This window comes from Pieris napi, chromosome 3 (genome assembly GCF_905475465.1).
Source record: "Pieris napi chromosome 3, ilPieNapi1.2, whole genome shotgun sequence".
NCBI classification, from domain to species: domain Eukaryota; kingdom Metazoa; phylum Arthropoda; class Insecta; order Lepidoptera; family Pieridae; genus Pieris; species Pieris napi.
The window spans coordinates 3,095,972-3,117,152 of record NC_062236.1 but is presented as its reverse complement, the minus strand read 5'-3'; the positions used below and the strand labels follow the sequence as shown (position 1 = coordinate 3,117,152).

The 21,181-nt window shown below is 31.8% G+C and overlaps 1 protein-coding gene across 3 annotated transcripts in view; it reads left to right on the top strand.

The window, feature by feature from the left end:
- LOC125063128 (microtubule-associated protein futsch) overlaps nucleotides 1-21,181 on the top strand; it is a 40,033-nt gene that overhangs the window by 3,424 nt on the left and 15,428 nt on the right. The window contains exons 1-2 of one of the 3 annotated variants that reach the window (XM_047669358.1): nucleotides 15,220-15,350; nucleotides 15,434-15,698. The exons of 1 other annotated variant lie outside the window; for it this stretch is intronic. The gene's annotated coding sequence lies outside the window, so the exon portion shown is untranslated. Of the gene's footprint in view, nucleotides 1-15,219; nucleotides 15,351-15,433; nucleotides 15,699-21,181 lie in introns of those variants that run through there. One more of the 3 variants, XM_047669357.1, reaches the window with a different exon arrangement.

Genomic DNA, 21,181 nt, shown 5'->3' with positions numbered 1-21,181 from the left:
GATTGATGGGTTATGGTTTCTTTTCGTATATTTATCGGTCTATTAACAAGATTTTGATTGTATGACACCCAAAACCTGTTGCTTTTAAATGTCAATGTTCTTTGTATATCGGTTTGTTTTCGCAGTTGTATTTAATAGTGTCACAGACGTAATTAATAATTGTAAACTGGAACTATTATATTTAATTTGAAATGATGTCACCTACGTCGTATTATCAGAATAAATATACGTTTTTATGTGTAAAAGAGTGCATTGATAATTATATGTGATAGAAAAACCTGAGGACACATTTAAAGTGTATTTATATAGACAGAATCCTATCGTGTAGTATTTGTATTATAAAGTATTTTTTTTTTATATCTTGGGACTGCCAAAGGTCGCTGTTATTTCGAGTTGCATTCGTTACTTCATACAAATATGTACTAGATGAAATATTGAACAATTTGTGCTAAGGGTACCAAGGGTTTTAGATTAGTATTCAGTAAAATACTTGTTTATAAAATAATAAGGATATTTGGACCCAAAATCAGATTTTAGTTGACCTAACTGCACCACCATAAGTCATGTGTTTGTTTAATAAACTGTTTCACTACGTGACTACTTAGATATCTTTTACTCAATCTAGAGAAAACGTTGCCCATTTATATACCAAAAATGTCGTTTCTAGCGTAGATCGCATCGCTATGGCACATTCCTAAGACATACATGGCGAATAGTGTAGTCAAGCAACGGTTCCACCTTACTGGTGGTACAGCTATGACTTACACTTTCACCGACGGCGGCCATCTTGTCGACCGCCGCGGCCGCGCGCGCGCCGATACCTACCCGAAGAATTGGCACACGCCTATAATTACCGCACCGCTTCACGAGAACTATTTCTTAATAAAATTCAAAAAAAGAATTGTATCTGGTATCATTGGTTTAAGGGCTCTAGTTAGTTATATATTGCTTGAGGTGAAAAATGTAGCGGCTGCTTTGTGACCTCATTTTAAAAGCTGTCGTTGTGGGGCTGTAAACGTTTCTGAGTAACAATATGGATCGTGCTAAACAGTAGAGATCGATCAACATGTATTAACATTATATATATTTACTGTATTTATATAAAGAACAATTGCACTGCGCAAGTAAAACAATTCATGGCAAGTAATTTTTTCAATAAATTATCTGATTGGCCATATAGCTATACCTTGTAGGTATATAAACACTTAAGTTGGCAAGTATTTGGCATGAAAAAAACTTATAAAACTACTCCTGCGCATCCATCGACTCTTGCCAACTTACGTGTCGGTAAGTCAGATCCCAGTTTGATCGACAGACTGCAATCTACATTTTTTGTTTGGCCGCCTTTCAAGCAACGCAATTTATCATTGAATAACATACATGTGGCAGTACCGTAGTAATGCGTTGTGTCAATGGAAAATTGCCTGCATCCGTGTATATGAGTGTCTGAAAGTATATTTGTAGTACATGGTTAGTGCATCAATATGTGTCATCTTTAGTTATTTGGTTCAGTATAGTAATTGTTACTTTAGCCGCTAATGAATTTCCTATGCTTAATAAATCCTAAACACGGCTGTTTATGTGACTTGTCTAAAGTTTAAATTAATTAAACAAGCGTTTTGTCACCTATTTATTTGGAAAGTCAAGAGATAATGATGGCACAGTCAATAGCTGATATATTCGTATTTATTCTAATTATAATCATCGCAAACATTGAAATCACTTCGAAGAAAACGTGCAATGTTATGTCAGACAATAATTCATAGACCGTCCTATCCAAATAACCCTTATCTATGGGACTTAAAAAAAACTGTGACACCCAATTCTGAACTTATGTATGTTTTTTGCCGATAAATAAATTTATTTAAATATCCAATATGAGAACATATCTTCAATAGCAAATCTTTAGTATAGATAAAGTAATAGTACTAAGACTTAAAGAAAAAACTTTTTGACCGGATTGAAGTTATGTATCATAAATGTACAACTATTTAACATAATTTTAAATTTATCCGACGTTTCGCGTTTCTTTACAGCGTGCGTGGTCACGGTGACTATAATTTTTTTCTTTTTCTTTAAATGTGTAAAGGTTATGTCAATCAAAGACAATACTAAGTACTAAGACTATACACTTATATAAATAAGCATAAGAAATACAACATTAAAGTCTAGCAATCTTTCCTTGTTCAAGCACACGCACAGATTATGTACCTTAGAGCATCGCACGTCTGTACAGACTAGACTTCCTTCATTTGAAGGGTGAACTACCTACTTAAAAGTTTGAAGCTTTTGTTGTCTGACTCCCTTTAAGCCAACCTGTTTACCACGTGCTTAACAACCCTTATACTTCAATATTTGCGGAGACGTTTTAGTCAATTCAAATGATTTAAAAGTTCATAGTTATTTGAATAAAAGAAAATAAATACAAAAGCTAACATATATTCTTAATGTTTTTATTGTCGGTACTTTTTTTTTTATGGGTCATCTTTATGGTTTAGTTGCAACCGCATTGGTATTGGTATTGGTATATTATTGACATTTGATGTCAATTTTCAGGGGCTAAACTTCCAACCCGATAGTAATATATCAAAGAGAAAGCAAGGTTGCCTTTTGATTATCTGTAGAAGCCTTTTCATGTTGTTTTGACTGTCGTTTATTCCAGTTCATTCAACTTTTCACCTTAATAACAGAACATAATGTAGTCTAGAGGTCGAATTGGTGACGGCCTTATGTACAAACCTGAAGTATTTTATTAATTACAATTATACACTTGTTTGCAAATGTTATATACGAGTATGATTGTTTTAAGCGAAGGATTGTTAAGTATTTAATCTTAAATATTTTGCTTGCTGACGTGCGTGTGCGTTTGGAGTAAAAACTCGTAGAACAGTTACTGTGCTAAACTTTATTTTAAATATATTGAGGTCATTCTGACATGAGTTTAATATTCGCTATAATCACGCGAAGAATTTAAGATCTAGAATTATTGATAAATTTTATATATAATATTCGTAGTTTTTAAATAATCGTAAATACTTTCGTAAAACGAGTTCTCGCTCTTCGTAGAAATTTCGTTTATTTTTGTAACTGGGTCGATCTGCAATACACGTCCATGTATTTTAAGTTATTGAGATCTGTATTTTAAGTAAAATACTCTTTGAAATAGTCATTGTGTGGCAATGACCACCATGAATGATGTGGTACCTAAAGAAACAGGTGGCGTTGAAAGTTATGTCAAAACTATGCTAGGTGTGAATGAATAAAAATTAAGTAATGGATAACAATCTTTGAAAACCTGTAGCAATGGAACTTCTATTGCTACAGCTTCGAAGAAATTAAGAAGAAAAAAAGTTTAATTCGTGACAATGTCGACTGATAGTTGGAATATACCTTAGAGTGATTTTATGAACTTGACCTAGTAACACAAGCCCGAACTTCGTTTTGAATTACCCACTGACCCACATACCTTTAACTGACGAACTGTCAAATGTCAACGTATGCCCGAATAATAAATAAAAAAAGTTTGAAGATTGTTGTCTGTTATATAATAATATAGCCTATAAATTCCGAAACTCTGTGATCTGTGATATTTAATATATTTTCACTACAGTAGGTATATCTCGGAGGTCGGTGTGAGTGTGAGTGTGGTGCCTCATGGCAAATACCTCTAACCCTTTCCACTCTTCTCTATCCTAAGCGACTTTTCTCCAGATGATGCAGGAGTTCTTAAAGTTCTAGTATTGAGCGATGCTAGATATATATGTATTATGTATTTCTCTTAAAGGGCGATGTAGGTGGTGGGAAGGCTTCTTGATAAGGTTGTTTTTTTTTCATATTTCTTTTGTTTTTCGGTTTAAGTTGTTGTTGTTTTGACGGGTTTCTTGCTTGTGTTTGTTGTTTAATATCGGAGGTCGAAAAGGATCTATCAATTGTCTATTATACTTCTACTATTTAATAGGTTTTTCAGCTGCTTTATTTTATAAAGACTAGGTTTTTCAGTGATTCATTCTCGTTAGAGCTAATTAGCGATTTTGAATTCTTCAATAATTCATTTGTAAAGCAGGTGTAACCTTATACTTATGTATCAATGTCTAACAATACACCTCACCTCTTGTGTAAATTTCGTAATGTAATTGTCAATGTATACGGCGTATTTAACTTTGAAGTAACAACGTTAGGGCCGGTTAATGGTGTATTTTCCCGTCAAATTCTATTAACTCTAAAAAGCGATGTAATCAAGTTTTCTCGTGGAGCAAGCAAAAACGTCTCCGCTATACCGAATTCGATTCGCAGTGCAACAATGAAGTTACGGTTCGCGCGAGTGCTAGAAGGGTGCGGGGGGCACAGGTCAATGACGTCCCTCGTCTGGGGCCCTCTTCGCCCCTCGTTGAACCAGTTCCCGAACAAGCCGCGTAGCTTACCGCCATCTCTATCTAGTTTACTCTGACAAATAGAAATGCAGCAGACGTATGTGGCTAAAGGGTTTACGAAAGACAAAAGAATGGAAGGTGCAGTCGAAAACCATGTCCCTCTTAGACTTGATACGAAACATCAAAACTTTGAATCCTATAGTTTTTGGTACATGTAGCCATAGGGAGTACCTACGAAGGATGTTATCTAAATAATTCCATAAATCAGCGTACAATTATATTTCTACTATGTCTAGAGTCTAAGTCGTGGATTGAGACCAGTGATAATATGTACTACATTCAAGTTATGTCAGGTACGAAATTCCCAAGTTGTTAATGACTGATGTAAAAAGGCATGGGCTTTTGATTCGATTTAGGTACCTTATTCCACGCTTAATTTAATAACGTGACACGTCTAACTTAAGATTTATTTATTTGCTTAATGGCTATTCTTACAGTTATACAATAGAAAACTTATTAATATAAAAATTTAAGTATATAAATCTATTTATGACAAATTATAATGCAATTCTTGTGAATTCAGCCAATGTGCAACTAAATATATACGTCTCACATGCAATAACATTCAGGGTGCTTATGAAGATGTGATATGATATATGTGATATTAACCAGAATGCGTAAATCCATCGCATTACCAATTAGTATTCCTACCGGTTTCGATGATATCGACGAAGGTTGACAAAATTGCAATATGGCGCAACAATTCGCAAACTGTTTCGTCATTTAACACAACCAAAAATATTGAACGTTTCAATTATATACGGCGTAGATAAAGTGTATGTGATTTATTAATGAAAAACTGCAGTATAATGAAATGTTTATGAGATATCATTTGATGCCGATCTTATAATTTAACATTTCTTTTAGCTAGTTTTGTTATTTAACGAACTGTTTGGTAAATTATTGATTGGTACCTCGTTGGAGATAAATCTCACTGTTCTGGGTTACAACTGAAACTTCCACGTTGAAAAATACAAATTACAAACATGAATGTCTTCGTTGTTTCCCGATATTCTATGCCTCGTAATGCTGCGTTCTATCGGAGTATGTGAGTTGTGGATTAAAATGCAAATGATTATACTATTACATAATAGGCATAATTATAACTTTAATAATAATATATAACTAAGCAATTGAATAGTTTTGGAAAAAAATAAAATAGGAACTTCTTTTTAGTATTGACGAATGTTTTAAATGCTAAATATGTTATTGACATTATTTATGTGTTAATTCACATTACCCTGTCTCAAACAAACAACTTAAAAGAACTTGTTGACCATCTGATGGATAGTTTTACCGCCAAATCAGATTTAGTTGAATTAAAATCTGTTAACCCTCAATCCTCATTCTACGAAACCTCGCAGCTAATAAATAAATGAAACCATCTTAGCAGCAACGCAACGAGAAGGTAACTAAAGTATGAATATTTAACAGTCAATATACAGTTTCACCCTTCCTACTAGTTAATCTGTAAATGGAATACAAAACGAGTAGAAAATGGCATTACGCGTACATCATACACGTAACTATTAATTGAATTAAAAGTCCGTTTTTGTTATTTGTTTTGGATGCAATGGATTTAACAGAGGGAATATCTGCAGTTCTTCCAGCAGATAGAGCTACTCCGGACTATGGCTAGAAATTTGTAACTTAAAAAATTAGCTTTTTAATCTCTATATATATAATATTATTTTTTTAAACTCAACTCAAAATAACTTTATACATATAGGTAACCAGTATACGTATGAACGTCAACAGAAACTATGTTAAATTGATTCTAAATTGACATTTACTACCGGTTCGCAAGTTAAGGGCGTAAAGCGGGCAAGAAGAACTGGCAAGAAACTCTCAGCCACTCTTTTTTTATTGCCAATGAGTCCAAAAATTTTTTGTAAAGCAGAGCAGCCATAAATATTTGAACTGGAGCAAATCAATCCCAAGGATTAGGATCATTTAAATAATCGTCAAATTTATAAAAAGCTTTATTGATTCATTTACAATGAGACTTTTGAATTTATTGAATGATAATTCTCTTGGAAGTTTGTTGAACAAACGAATACAATTTCCATATAAAGAGTGGTTTATCTTCTGGAGCTTGCTTAGTCGTACACTTTTCTGTATATGTATTAATTTCAATATGCTACTGCCCAAAGACATCTATTGTTATATTGTTATATATATCTCGCCCTTACAACTTAACTACTAACATTGATGAAATTATTGATATATTTTACAAATTTACAACAATATTTTTACTTACCATATCCTCTTAATGAGGTTTAAGTTTCTGTTTAGTTTTAGTAATATAAGCATACATTCAGTTTTTGGGCTTATAAATAAATATGCACACGGTTTTGCATATTTAATTATATAAGGATTAAGTGAAGTACCTAACAGGTTTCCTCTAAAGCTAATACGACGTACAGCTTACATAAAGGAATATATTTCGTAATCTTCCCAGTATTTAAATCAATACATTGCACAGTCATACCTCCGATGCGCAGATAATATTCACAAGTTCAAGGTCTATAGATGCAGCTGACATGTTTACAGTCTGTAATATATTAAACTGAATATACTCTGCATTTACATGTCTACCTGGTGTTGTGCAACTCAAAATGTATTTCTGTCAAAAGATATTTATAACAAGGGAAATTGCAGGATTAATTCCTACGAACTTTTGGTGCGAATTTCTTTGATTCTCTCAACGGAATTCTTGTCTGGAGTTGTGTAGAACTTCCGAAAGTTCATAGCTCCGTTGGCTAATTATACGCAATTACTTAAATTAAGTTTGAATTTTATGTTTTAGTTTCTGACTTTTACTATAAAAAACACGGGAGTGAAGTTTTCCGCTCCCCTAACGGTAAAAAGTAATAATTATGTAAAAGGGGTTACATATGTATAATGAAAATAATATTCCTTAAATTCGGTCATTGAACCGCACCAATTTTACTATCGTGAAAATGCGTGACGTCATAAGTTGAAAAACCTTTAATCGCGACGCAGACTTAATAAAAGAGACAGGATATAATTCAAAAGCCTTTGAGAAAACGGCAAAAAGTAATGAAGTCACGGCCAACAAGCGTAACATTTTATGAACCCGGAAGAGTTGAAACCATCAAGCGCGCTACCCTAGCGGACCACAACGGTATTCATAATTCATGGATATTATATTGAATAAAACATACGATTACAACTAGAATTCTTAATAATTTATACGACATTTGCGAACATACTTGAAAGAAGAACTGTTAGTATTTTATAATAATAATAATAATTTATTGCAAGAATATGGTACAAAAATGTGTCAGGTGGTACAATCATAAGTTCGCATATTCTGCCACACACAATGGCGCGCAAATTTGTATTTAAAGGAATTTTAAATTTTACATTATTAGTCATATGAATTGGTCAGTTTTTATATTATTTGTATCATTATATTATTGTACATATCATATCATATCATACGTTATTAAATTTATGTTCTAAACTTATGTTCTAAGTATTCAGTTACGCTATAGAAGCACCTTGACTTCAAAAACCTAATCACCTTCCCCATATTTCAATCCAATATCTAACGTTTAATATATATGTAATCCATAATCTAACAATAATTCCATATATCTAACGTTATTAGCGCATTTCATATTACATTATGGAGAAAGGTTTAGATTTAGAAATGGATGTTTTTTTTAAAATTAAGACGTGCGTTCAGTCGTAATATATAACTTAATGCCCTAATTAGTAATCGGAAGATGACGATAAAGTGAATAATATATTTAAAATGTTAATTATTACTTTGACTTGGAAGGCGCACAAAAATACGACCAGACATTGTTTGCGAAAAGTTGATTTATAATCAGGAACTGCAGCGAGATGTTTAATTGATAACTTGTTTTCATTTCCTTGTATTTAATATAGAATATTGAAGTCCGATTCACATCAAAGGTATATACAACGTTCTTTTAAAAATAACTAGCCGTTTCGCGCCCGCTTTGCTGGACGAATTAAAATAAATTTTATGTTTCATTATTTTATTTTTTTTTCATATTTTTATTATTCTTCTTTTTAACTTCCCGCTAAGATAATTGAAATATTTCGAAAATCGAGTTTTTAACAGATGTTGACGTTTAGAGGTTCTAGGAAGCCTCCCCGAATGTTTCCGCGGTGAAGTCCGTATGGATAAATTTTCATAAAAGTAAAACAGCAATAAAAAAATGAAGGAACGTTGGAATTTAATAAATAAATATCCATAAACCATCTAGGAAAAATCGAATGGTGGTAAGAAAACGAAGACCATTTTCATTATATAGATATATATATATAGATTAAGCTTTTACGTATTATTTTATTTGACTTTTGGTGTAGAAATATATGTATTAAAAAATTACACTATTGTCTACGTCTTGATTACATTTCAATTATGTTAGGTGATTCATTGATACCCTTGAATACATACAATTTTTGGGTGTGCTGTACATTGAAATAAAGAATATTTAAACTACTATATTTGTCTCTTTTCATCAATATCCTAAACTACACCGATATAAAGAAACTAAAGAGTTGTTTAGTAAAACTAGTATCTATTGGGGACTTAATCATATTAACCAGAAAGATACATTGGTAGAATTGGCCTACAAACTCTGAAGAAACGAGTTTTAAACAATTGGTTTTAAGTCTAATACCCACTCTGTTTACTACCTATATATCATAATTTAATGTCTAACACATTAATACAACCATTGCTTGCTAGGCATACATAATACATTGTTTGTTATTTAAGCCTTTAACTAGTTTTTTGTTAGATTTACCTTGAGAAGCCATTACTACAATTGTTCTTTGAAATTTATTGTACCCAAGGTGCCTCCGATATGCGGATATAATCGACCAGAGTCAACGGTTCTCCTTGATGGGGTGTTCACCTCAAATGACCTCAGAGGACACTAATATGAAAACAAAAACGCCATTGATTCTTTTTGCTTCTCTTGATTGACTAGTAATATGAACAAAAATATATTATATAGATAATTGTTGAAACAAATTTTTTTTTGTATTTATAATATGTGCTGATATTGTTTTGTGCGAGTTAAGAAGTCAAATTAAGAAAGAAATTATAAAATTAATATCCAATGGTAGATTTTAAGAATGGTGTAGTAACAACACAGGTTTTAAATATTGCGAGAAGTCACGAACAACAAGCGAAAAAAAATTTAATCTATTTTTTGTTTCAATCTAAACTTACCCAAGCGTGGTTACGCGACGAATAAACTTACACATTTATATTAATTAGGAAATTTGTATTTATAGTTACTAAGTACTTAAATATATTTTTATTGAAGAAGCTCAAAAATTCAAACATAATCTAAGAAAAAAGGAAATTGTTCTAATCTATTGCACAATTTTTTATAAAATGTGTTTTTTTTTTAAATGATGATACTCGCTTAATAATAAAATTACTCGTCAAATTGATAATCTACTCCTTAGGTTTAATTGAAATTGGTTAAAAAAGACAAAATACGAATACAATGTTTACTCTTTATAACGTTCATCGTTAAAAAGTTAAATTTGTTTGGTTTAACACAACCCATACATTGATTCACTCTTTATAACGCAACATCCATTCTCTATTACGAAGAAATATTTTCATTTTTAGACATCAAGAACATACTTAAGTGTAATTGTTTTTATAATCAGCTTACCAAACTAAAACTTTTGAGGTGCCGAAATTTCTAAGAAAGACCCCTGAGGTCATAAACAGCCGTCTCGCATTTGTTATTGTTAATTGCATTAACACGTGTGCCATTATTCTTAGATTACATTTCCTGTCATAGCAAAACACGTAGGGCAAAGTTAACAGAATATATGTGTTTAGAAGAATTTACCTATTGATAGTAATAAAATTAGAAATTATTGTAATTGGTAAAAAATCTCTCTCTATAACGAAAAAAAAATTATCGGTCCATTGAAATTCGTTAGTAAGGGTTACACAGTATTTTACTACAATGCTACAATGGATTTTTCTTTCTGTGACACTTGTTCTTACGGTAAAACATCTTGGGGACACACACAAACACAGCACCGAAAAAATTGCGTATGTCAGCCACAGAAGGCCGATCATCTTACTTGTCTATAACGAGAAAAGATGAATGAAACGAATGAAGAAATTCAAGGTCGAGGCATAAAGGATAAAACCTATCCTAGTTATAGAATAGATATATTATTTAAAGAAAGTAGTTACAAAAATTCGTCACTTTATTAATCTGTCGAGATCGCAGTCATATTGTTAGCAGTGTTAGCTCCAAGGTAATTGCCTAAATGACCTTCGCAAATCGCTGCGCCTGCGTTTTCGAGAAAGACAAGTTTTTGCGTATAGTGACTGTAGATAAAGGTCATTGAATACTTGAATACAGGCTAATAATCTAAATTTAATACATTTGTGATAAAATGCAGCCGGCAAACGTACGATAAGAATAATGTAAGCAATTTCTTGATTGCATGAACTGTATTTATTCATTGAATTTTGTAGCTGTTCTACTCATTATTAGGAAGATTTAAAAATAGCCATATACATTTAAATAGAATCTTTGTAAGATAAGTGACAACGAAATATTTAAATCGCAATTCCAATAATTATCTATATTTTATACGCGCGATATTCGTAATTAGTAAAAGACGATAAGCGGTGAATATTCAAGTAAATTGAGCAGCGTGACTCGTGTGCAAGCGCAACCTTGCGAGCGCGGCGCAGGTCAGATATTTCGAAGGTCGATGACTCGTAATCGTCGAGTTATTATTATTTGACAGCCCGCGCCCCACGCCCCGCACACCGCGCTACGAGCGGGAACTCGAAACGAATAGATCTTAACTTTTTTCTTTTATTGTTCGTCGAATATTTTTGAATTGCACGACTCTTTATCGTTATGAATTTTGTTCGACTATTGCATTGGAAAAACTTATTCGGTTTTTAACAGCTGAAATAAATTAAGTTTTTATGTTGAATGTTTGTGTTGTTCTGTGACTTTTCGACAATTGACTGCTCCTTATCTGTCAGTCTTAAAAATTTAATTGGATTTTAATATTGCCTAAATCCATTGTTTTAATAATTTTACATAGATAATTAAGTGTGTAATTAAGTTTTATATAAGATTTTGTGTAATGTTAAATATTAGTTATGTTCGAAGATGCTCTAACGTACCTACTAGATATTTTACTTTTATTCGCTTTCAATGTTCTTATAACAAATAATCGTAGGCAAAAGTCGACTCATACGTAGAGTTTGCGCAATAAATGTTGCAATGCAGAGACTGCGCGTCGTAATAATAAGAAGACGTGTTTAAAAATAAAACGCATATAATATAGCAATCACACATGTTTAATTACGTTATTATTCCTTTTAACTGTTCTGTCGTATCTAAGTATATATAATAATTCTTCATATAGTTTTTCTTTAGGAAAATCTTCGAGGAGCTTTTAAAAGAAAGCGTTCATTGTATGGTAACGTCACTTTGACCACAATGACAGCCTCAATAACGATCAAAGTTATTTTATTTGTGTCTGTATTATATGAGTGTAGACGTTATTTTATCTTTCCGAAAAGCCTAATCGCGACCGCTTTAACTCTCAACTTTTTTGTTACCAATAGACGTTCACCCCAAGTCAATGGTCGTAGTTTTTTCTCTTTACCAAAGAGAATCTACTACCTGCACGCGGACATGACGAACCCTTAAAATATTGACTATTGTGCGCGATCTTTTATTTATAGAGGAAATTTATTACTTATGTCAATGTATCGGATCAATTTGTATAAATCATATGGTGCAGAATGGTACGGATATAATTACAATGCAATAATATGATATTCTGACAACAAAATTGAAAATATGTACAAAAGGATATTACCAATCCATATACATATATACAAATTAAATTATCTAATAGTATAATTAATTTATTATTAAACATACAAAACGACAAGCTCTGAGTAGGTACCTAGTCGAGTTCATACTAATAAAAATATTCTCACGTTTAATTGATTTCATAATTAGAAACTAACCTCAAATTTGTTATAAAAAACAGATCATCATAGACAATTAAAAATTATTATTCTTTAAGATCTGGTTAATAGAGATATCTAACTATCCTTACAGGTATTTAATCCTTAATGATAATCATCCAGATATGTCAATACAGTGCAATCCTATGATCAACCTCGACTTTTCTTCCTATGTACTGTATGGCACTGATACAGTGTAGTAAAATATCGTGAGTACCTACACCGGCATGTCTGAGACCATAAATCGACGGTGTTTGTCAGGCACAGAAGGCCTTACTATTAAGAAAAATAAATGACTACGTTACAGATACATAAACCAAACTAGAGTTGTTACCGCTACTAGTTTGTATGTCAAATAGATACAAATTACAAAATTTAAATATAGAACTTAATGAAATATGAAAAACGTCATTTGAAAAAGTGCAAATTTGCTGACACACTGACCTAATTGCAGTGTCCGTGAAGCGCAAGGTCAGCGCTCACTTTGTATCAACTACTATTATACTCCTAACAATACTTTGATCTTTAAAGCAGGGGTTTAGTCTCATATGACCCTTTGAGTAATTTCCAACAGTACAGCTTATTATCGAAGTATTTACAAATTATTTTGTACTTTTATTAATGTACGTACTTTATCATAATATTATAGACTGCGTCAAATGGAAATAAAATTGTTATTAATGGAGAACCTTATAACGCACCTGGTTTAATATAATATGTTTTAATATTATTAGACAGATATAATGACCTATATATACCTTAAACTCTCGGTTCAGACATTAACGTATTTTACCTAGTTACATATTATTATATAACGATCATTATATTTTGCATTATATCATTGCATAATTTGTATTATACACTCATTAACCATCGCAAATGTTGTATTAACAAGAAATAACCTAAACCTTAACGAAAAATATAAGTTGTATCGGTTTTGGAATTATGTCAATTGTCAATAAAGCTTACTTACAATATCGCCCTTGAATTATAAAGGAAAAGTTGAAGAATAGGTATTCCCCAAGACACAATATTACACTATAGGTATAGCAGTCAAGATTTTATTCTTATTGTAATGACTTTGTCAAATGCGTCAAAATTCATAGATAAAAATGATTTGGCAGAAAGTGAAATGAACGTTCATTTTACTGATCAAAGTAAGTAATTTTTTTTTTAATTTTCCGTACGTGCTGTTTAAAACTTTTATAGATCTATTAGCTGACCTTCAAACACGTTTCACAACTCAAGTAAAATTGACTTTACCACGTGAGGGTGTATAATTTTTTAATGTGCAAATATGTGGTTAGTGAAAGGTTTTGCCACGAGCGTGGCTATCATTAAAAATAAAGAACTGGCAAGACGATGACTCGTAGGAGCAAAAAACTTGAACGTGTGCGAGTGGGAGAGAAGTAGAGCCCAACAAGTGCGTTACCCCCGCGAAGATCTGCGTACTTGAATATTTATTCGTAGTGATCGACCTGATAATAAACCGTAATTTACCGTTTTAATTTAATAACTAACTGACAAATAAAACTTTTATTACGGTTATTAATGCGGCTAGAATCAAGTCACATTCGCGTCTTATTTCCATAGACAATTATTTATCTTACAATGCCAATATCAAAACTCACCTTACGTAAACTAAATTATTTTATTATTCACGGACAGTCATAAGACCAAAAGATAAGTGTTTGATTGTCGAGTCATAATTAACTAGACAATTAAGATGACTATGTATTTTTTCATAGACTAATACTATTGGTATCGTGTAATTAATTAGAATCGTTATGTAAAGAACGAAAAGATGTTTGTAAATTATTCTCGGGTGTCCATTGTTCATTTATGACTAATGAGTAAGTCACGCGTGACGTGCCCTATGAAATTCACATTTTATTATTAGAAGAAATATGCATTTATAATTCTCAGTAATTGTCATTAATTGTTTTTAGTAAAGAATGAAGATCAGCCTTTGCTAGTAGAATAATAATCCATTGAAGCTTATAAGCTGAAATTTTTTTTCATAGGCGAAACGTTAATTATTATGAGATGTAACGTGGAAGTTTTGTTATCCTATCTAAATAAGCTAGATATCTTAGCTGAAGCAAATTCTGTCATAAGATCGTAGGGTGAAAAGCTTATGAATTTGCTATACCTAATGATAATTTTAGCGATGCTCTATTGTTTCTAACGGATTGGATTGTAAGCCAGGCATTGTGTACTTTATTACTTCTGGTTAATTTTATTTACATCACGTTCGTCACTTATCATTGTATTGTATCTCTGTGGCGTTTCCTTCACTTGTTCCCCGATAACTGTTTATCGTTATCTGCACGTGCTTTATCTGTTATTAACTGTAGATAGTAAAGATTTCGAAAGAATTACTCGTTCGTTTTCTTTCTCAATTCTATTGCAATGTATTGGCAATTACGTCCTTTACGCTTCAGTGGATGACCGTGAGGTTTTAAGGTTAAATTTATTCGTGTAGCGTTAATTTAACTTTTGTTTTATTTGTTTAAATCGAATTTTATAGTTAATGCAGTCTTCTCTCGCGAATACAAGCGTTAAACAAATCAACCTAGATACTTATATATATATATCAACATATACATGTTATATATGTGTGCGACGTGCCAAGCCAATAGGTCGACCAACCAGTCGACCAGACGGTCTCCCTCCCTCATTATGTCCTCCGTCTGTTCTCCCCTCCCCCGTTTCCCTCTTACGCCACCCCTCTCCCCGCTCCGCCAGTCAGCGTTTGGCCTCAGAGTTGATATTACGTCTTCTTTGCCCAAATTTTTGTCCACGTCCTAGTTGATTATCTTTTTTAGTTGTGAACGTTGCGTTAAGAAGAGTACTAGAGTTTTCAGGTAATTTATTGTACAGGTCATAGGATTTTATTTTCTATACTATATGTGTAGCGAATTTATTAAATTGCTTTGTCTTGTTACAGGTACTTCGATCTGGGTGTGAACCCTTCGCTGCTTCATCATTGGAGTTATGTAAACTTAATAGCTGACGATTAAGGAAATTCTGTGCAATAGTTAAATTTTAAGTGCATACTTGGATCGTTCAGCGAAGTGAAAGTGTGAACAAGTGAAGTGAGACTTATCCCGTGTGATGTGCTACAAACAAAAAGAATACAATTAGTTTGTGTTTTATGTGAAAAGTATTATTTTGGACTTACATCTGGATTAATATTTAATCTAATGGAGACTGTAAGTACTTTTGAACCTGTATTTTTTTGTCAAATTAGTAAATCGATGCAATTATTAATTAAATGCGGAATTAGGCGTACAATTTCAAAATACACTAATTAAAAACGATTTTATATACGCAATGTTAAATGTGTTGAAGAAATCTGATCTAATAAATTTAGAAAACCGAATATTAGAATTTCGTATATATTCCCGTCGGCTCAAAAATGCCGGCGTAATATTTATGGTAAATTGACTTGAATAACGGCGGGAACAACGGGTAATTTTAGCATATCTACCGAAAATTAACATAACATTTAAATAATTTATACTAAACATGACAGATAACATGAATAGCGCATTTATACAATTTCTCAAAAGTTTAAAATCCAAGCTTGGATCAAGGGTCAACCGAAATCAGTTTAACAATATGGAGTTAGAAAGAAAAAATGCTGTAAAAAACCAGGTAGAATCTCCCAACAAAAACTGTCACGAACTTACAATAAATTTTGTTTCAATGCATGCAGGTGCATCGGGATTCTTATGGGAAAGATATGTAACAGCTTTTTTAATTAGAAAACGTCTTAAATCACATATGATTAGAGGTCAGTAAGTAATACTTCTGCATAATAGAAGACTATTTTTTTTTCTCTATATTATAAGCAAGATGCGGAGTCTATCGTGCATATTCCGACGGCCGGCAGTCTTACAGATTATTATTAGTATTTAACAGATGTCTTATCAGCATAATAACAAGGTTAGGTTAGTTTTATTACACATAGCTTATAGTTCTTAATTGCTACGTAAAATATTTAAATTACGTTCATAGGCACGCGACCTTCGGTGTCATTAAGTAATCATTTTGTTAATTTGTTTGACTTGGAAAAGACAACAATACGTCAGTGATTAAATTCTCTTATAATAAAGCTTTCAATTAAATTTTATCAGCATTATGCATAGACGTTATCATAAATTAAGTCAGTGTCGGTTTTCCTAGAGCTGGGTTTATATTTTTTTTAACTGTATATTTTTGATAAATAAGTATAGTGAGACAATGCTTTACATCGTCTATTAAAGGGACACTAGGACAAACAATTAAAGTTATTTGAAGCTATCTGAACCCTATAGCCTATACTAATATTAAAATAGGAATGGTTATATATTTATTTATTTATACATTCATATCTACTAATCTGGCGCAACGACCTTCACCACCTTCGGCGATCTTGGGATATAATACAACCATTATGAGAGTATTTCGTACTCTGGTACCACTACGACTACGTATGAAAAAAACCTATTGGATTTTAAGATACAGGAGTTATTTTAAGTTTCGACTATGAATCTTATTACACACTTATTTCCAACACACAAATATTTACAATATTCTTAACCTACATGGTAATATTAATAATAATTAAAAATTAATAAATAGAAAATTACTTACATAATACATATTGATCTATCTCTTTATGTCTTCGTTTAAATACTGAAAGAGAGGAATGATTACTGTAGTGTAATAAGACTGATTTAGTTTCAGAGAATTAACTATTAAATGGAAAATAACTTTAATATATTAAAAAGTGTTTAAAAGTATGCTTTTAAAGTTTAAAATGCGTAAATAGTAAAATAGGTTAAATTACATTACTTCGTGTATTATTTACTAGAAAACATTTTTCTAAACATGAAAAGGTATGATTAGCATACACGACTTTCATTTGAATATGTTAACAGCACATTGTCTTGTGCATTTGAGTAATGATTCAATTGTTTCATATGTTATTAGATCTTAGCTCATTTTGTCGATAAAACTGACAGAAATTTAACTTCAACTATAAAACTTATTTGAAAAAATATTAGTTGTTAAAGGAATTAATCTACCAGTTCATAATACGATTAATTAAAAAAAAATCGGATATTTTTGCGTTCTGACTTTCATTCAACACTAGACAATCAATATACCGTCGCAACTCTTTCAAAAAAGATATTCTTAAAACACTATCATACATTTAATGTCATTAAATCAAGATGATTGCCTGTATATTAAACACAGGCTTCAGTTACACACCCACACCCTTTCTCTCTGTATATATTATAGTTAAGTTTTTCAGTTAATCATAATTAATTAAACCTATTTTTATCGTTAAATAATAAAGGTACCACTGGTACAAGGTAGACTGCCTTAATTCGGTTCTAGATTTGATATCTGCCTATTTATAGTACTAGTGAACGTTTGCATGCCAAACCACTATTGCATAGGTATATACAATAATATTATTATGCTACATGTCTGACGATAAATTATAGATTTGTGTGTTATTTGTTAAATTTCTTCTATTATTCTTTCTATTCTTTTATCTTTTTTTGTGTAACTATTAAATTTTTTGTAATTGTTGTATTTTTATCTTATAAGTCTTCTGTTTAATGTCTGCTATTGTACTTTTGTAAATTTGTCGAATCACAGCGCCAAAAATAAAACAGCTCCAAATTTGTGAAATTAATAAAAGAAGGCACAAATTTGTATTGTACAATATCATTTACTGCAAGTTATAGTAACCGTTTTTTTTAATTGTAAAAAACCATGTGTCTCTTTAATATTACTTGGGGTACATACGAGTCGTAAATGACGATAGAAAAAATTGATTGATTGACTGCTTGAGATATTTAATGAGAATTAAATATCTTAAGCAGTCTTCTATTAGGCGGCGCTTTTATAAATTAACCTGAAAAATACGAATAAATAGATTTTATGACAAGAAGGGGACTTGTGACATTTGTGACGTCGCGAGAGCAAAATGACTGACGCGTTTCATGACCTCGTGGTCCGGTACAAATTTAGAATCGCTGACGACTTGTTTATTGAATTTATATTATATTATGATCATTTAAATAAACACACGCATTTATTTAAGAGCCATTAACAATTTTAGTTTATTTGGTAGGTATTAACTGTAGAGATTAGAGATAGTTTTCGTATAGGTAGTTATACGATGTTATGTTTACCTACTACTTTTCCATACAATTTATTGCAAATTCTAAGTCATAGAGAGCTTAAGCTTATCATACGAAAATCTATCATTACGTCGTGAGTCGTTTCTTAGAGTCTGTGATTTAAAATCAGAGATAAAAAAAATTGGTAAGTCGCGTCTAACTATCTACTATAAAATAGTCACGATTCTTCCGTGAATAGCGTTTAAATTACAAGTTGGCTCGAATGATTTCATCGCGAACTTGTAGTTGCGCGGGCGCAGATATAGCGCAACTGGGTCAAGGCGCGCGCCGTCTGCGCGTTTCCTACTCGGCTCGGTGTTGCCAATACTTAATTTACCTGAATAGTGATCATCATTTGCGGATTAGAAAATAGAACCGGTCTTTATAGGACTTTCTCTACAAACAATGATAAGTTTTGTCTAAAGTGTAGTTTCTATCAAAAAGATTACGTCATATCTACTATTTTAGTAGATAATGTGACTTACAAATAAATAGTTAATTTTGACGTTTTGTATTGAACCTTTGAGCATGGTTTTGCTAATTCTGCGCCAAACGAGGCTGGTTATATCTTCAATAGAAATGTTTATCAGTAGTCAAGTATTACATACTCAATTAGAACAACTTCAAATCGGATACGATTGTCATTATCTTGAATATATTACGGTCAAGGATATAAACATACTTACAAATTAATACATTAAAATTACCTTAAAAATGTATTTAATTTACTGTAAAATAACGCCTACGTAGATTGTTTAAAGCGTTAGACCGGAATTGATATTCAAGGAAATAACTTCAATGAAAAAACCGAAAGAGCGAAATAGTTTCGTCAAGTATTCGTAAAGTCAGCGATAATTTTAGTGTTAGCTCAGGAATTGTTAGGTTTATATGATCTTATATCGTATTCGTATATACTTACTAATGTAAAGTATAGTTTACTACGAGCATTACGCAAACCAAATAGTTATCGTAACAGTAATGTAATGTATGGAAAAAAAAGAAGAGTGCGTATTTGGAACTAAGCTGAAGCACCAATAAGCAGCTTTCGTAGAGACACGAACCACAAATTGTATGAAGTGTCAAAACATTCGAGCTGTCAAATTATCTTATTGACGTATAGGAATACTTGACTATGGTTAAGTCTGTGCTAAGCTGCCTCTGTATTTTGTGGACTGACCATTAACACATTCCCTACGTGAACAATGTAAACAAACGAAATACATAGACAACATATCATATACGTGATAGCAGCAGTTTGCACTAGTTACTGTGCACCGACCTACATAGATACCGGCTATCGCCGCAGATATCCCCCCCCCCCCCTTTCTCTACAAGCTAAAATCACTTATCTGCACCACATTTATTTGAATGACGTAGGATGTTAATAATAAAATTTAAAAACCTTTTTGTCATTTGATATAGATTGAAGTGTTGACGCATTTGCTCATTATATTACCTATATATGGGGCCAGTATTCACAGAAATGAGGTTAGTTACGTCCAATTGTGGAGAGAGATTTACCCTTCTTCATTATTCCAAAATTATTTAACCATGAGTTCTTTACAAAAAGATCTTATGTAAAAATCTGTATTTATAACACAAAATTATTTATTGGAAAAAATTATATGAGCCAATACTTAAAAAAACGAATTCCATATTTGAAAGTTCTATTGCGCGTAGCATTTGTTTTAAAAGTCAAAATTCCTTATAACCTAATGAATTCTATTTAATTTCATCCTAACGCATAGAGAACGTGGCTTAGCTAATTCATTCATATTACATAATGGCTTTGATAATGGTAACTTCCTTATTACGTTCTCCAATCTTTTATTAACACATTACTTATGAAAACGAACCGATTATTTTGTTTGATATAGAACACACTGGCGGAACAATCACAGTTCAGTTTAAGAATTAGTATCCTCTTATCGTGAAAGACTCAAAATCGTATTGATACGGATTCCTTGATCACGGCTTGATGGCCAACTTGTTTAGGGAAGGTAAAATGTTTATTAAAAAACTAAAAATCGTGGAAATTTTATCAAAATTACAATGTTATCTATCGTTAACCCTTTGGCACATAATTTTACAAACATGATAAGGTGTATCGCGATCTCTATGCGGAAGTTTTGTTTATAAATTATTTTAGTGTTGTATTTGTTATTATTTAATTAAATAGACTGCTTAAACGATCTGCTCACCACAATTTAAAATATTTAAATTACTGGCTTCTGAACACACTTTACGCAGACCTAATATGTAGTTACACATTCTTACACTTTACACTCACTAATTCACTCACATGCACCCACACACTCACTCAAACACTCATATGCACCGACACACTCACTCAAACACTCATATGCACCGACACACTCACTCTTGCACTAACGCGTCGCGTATGCTGTTTAAATAATTTGATTTAAAAAAAATAATAATATACAAAAGTACATATTTTAGTTAAAGTACATATTCTAGTTTTTTTTAATTATATATTTTATACGACAGTCCTT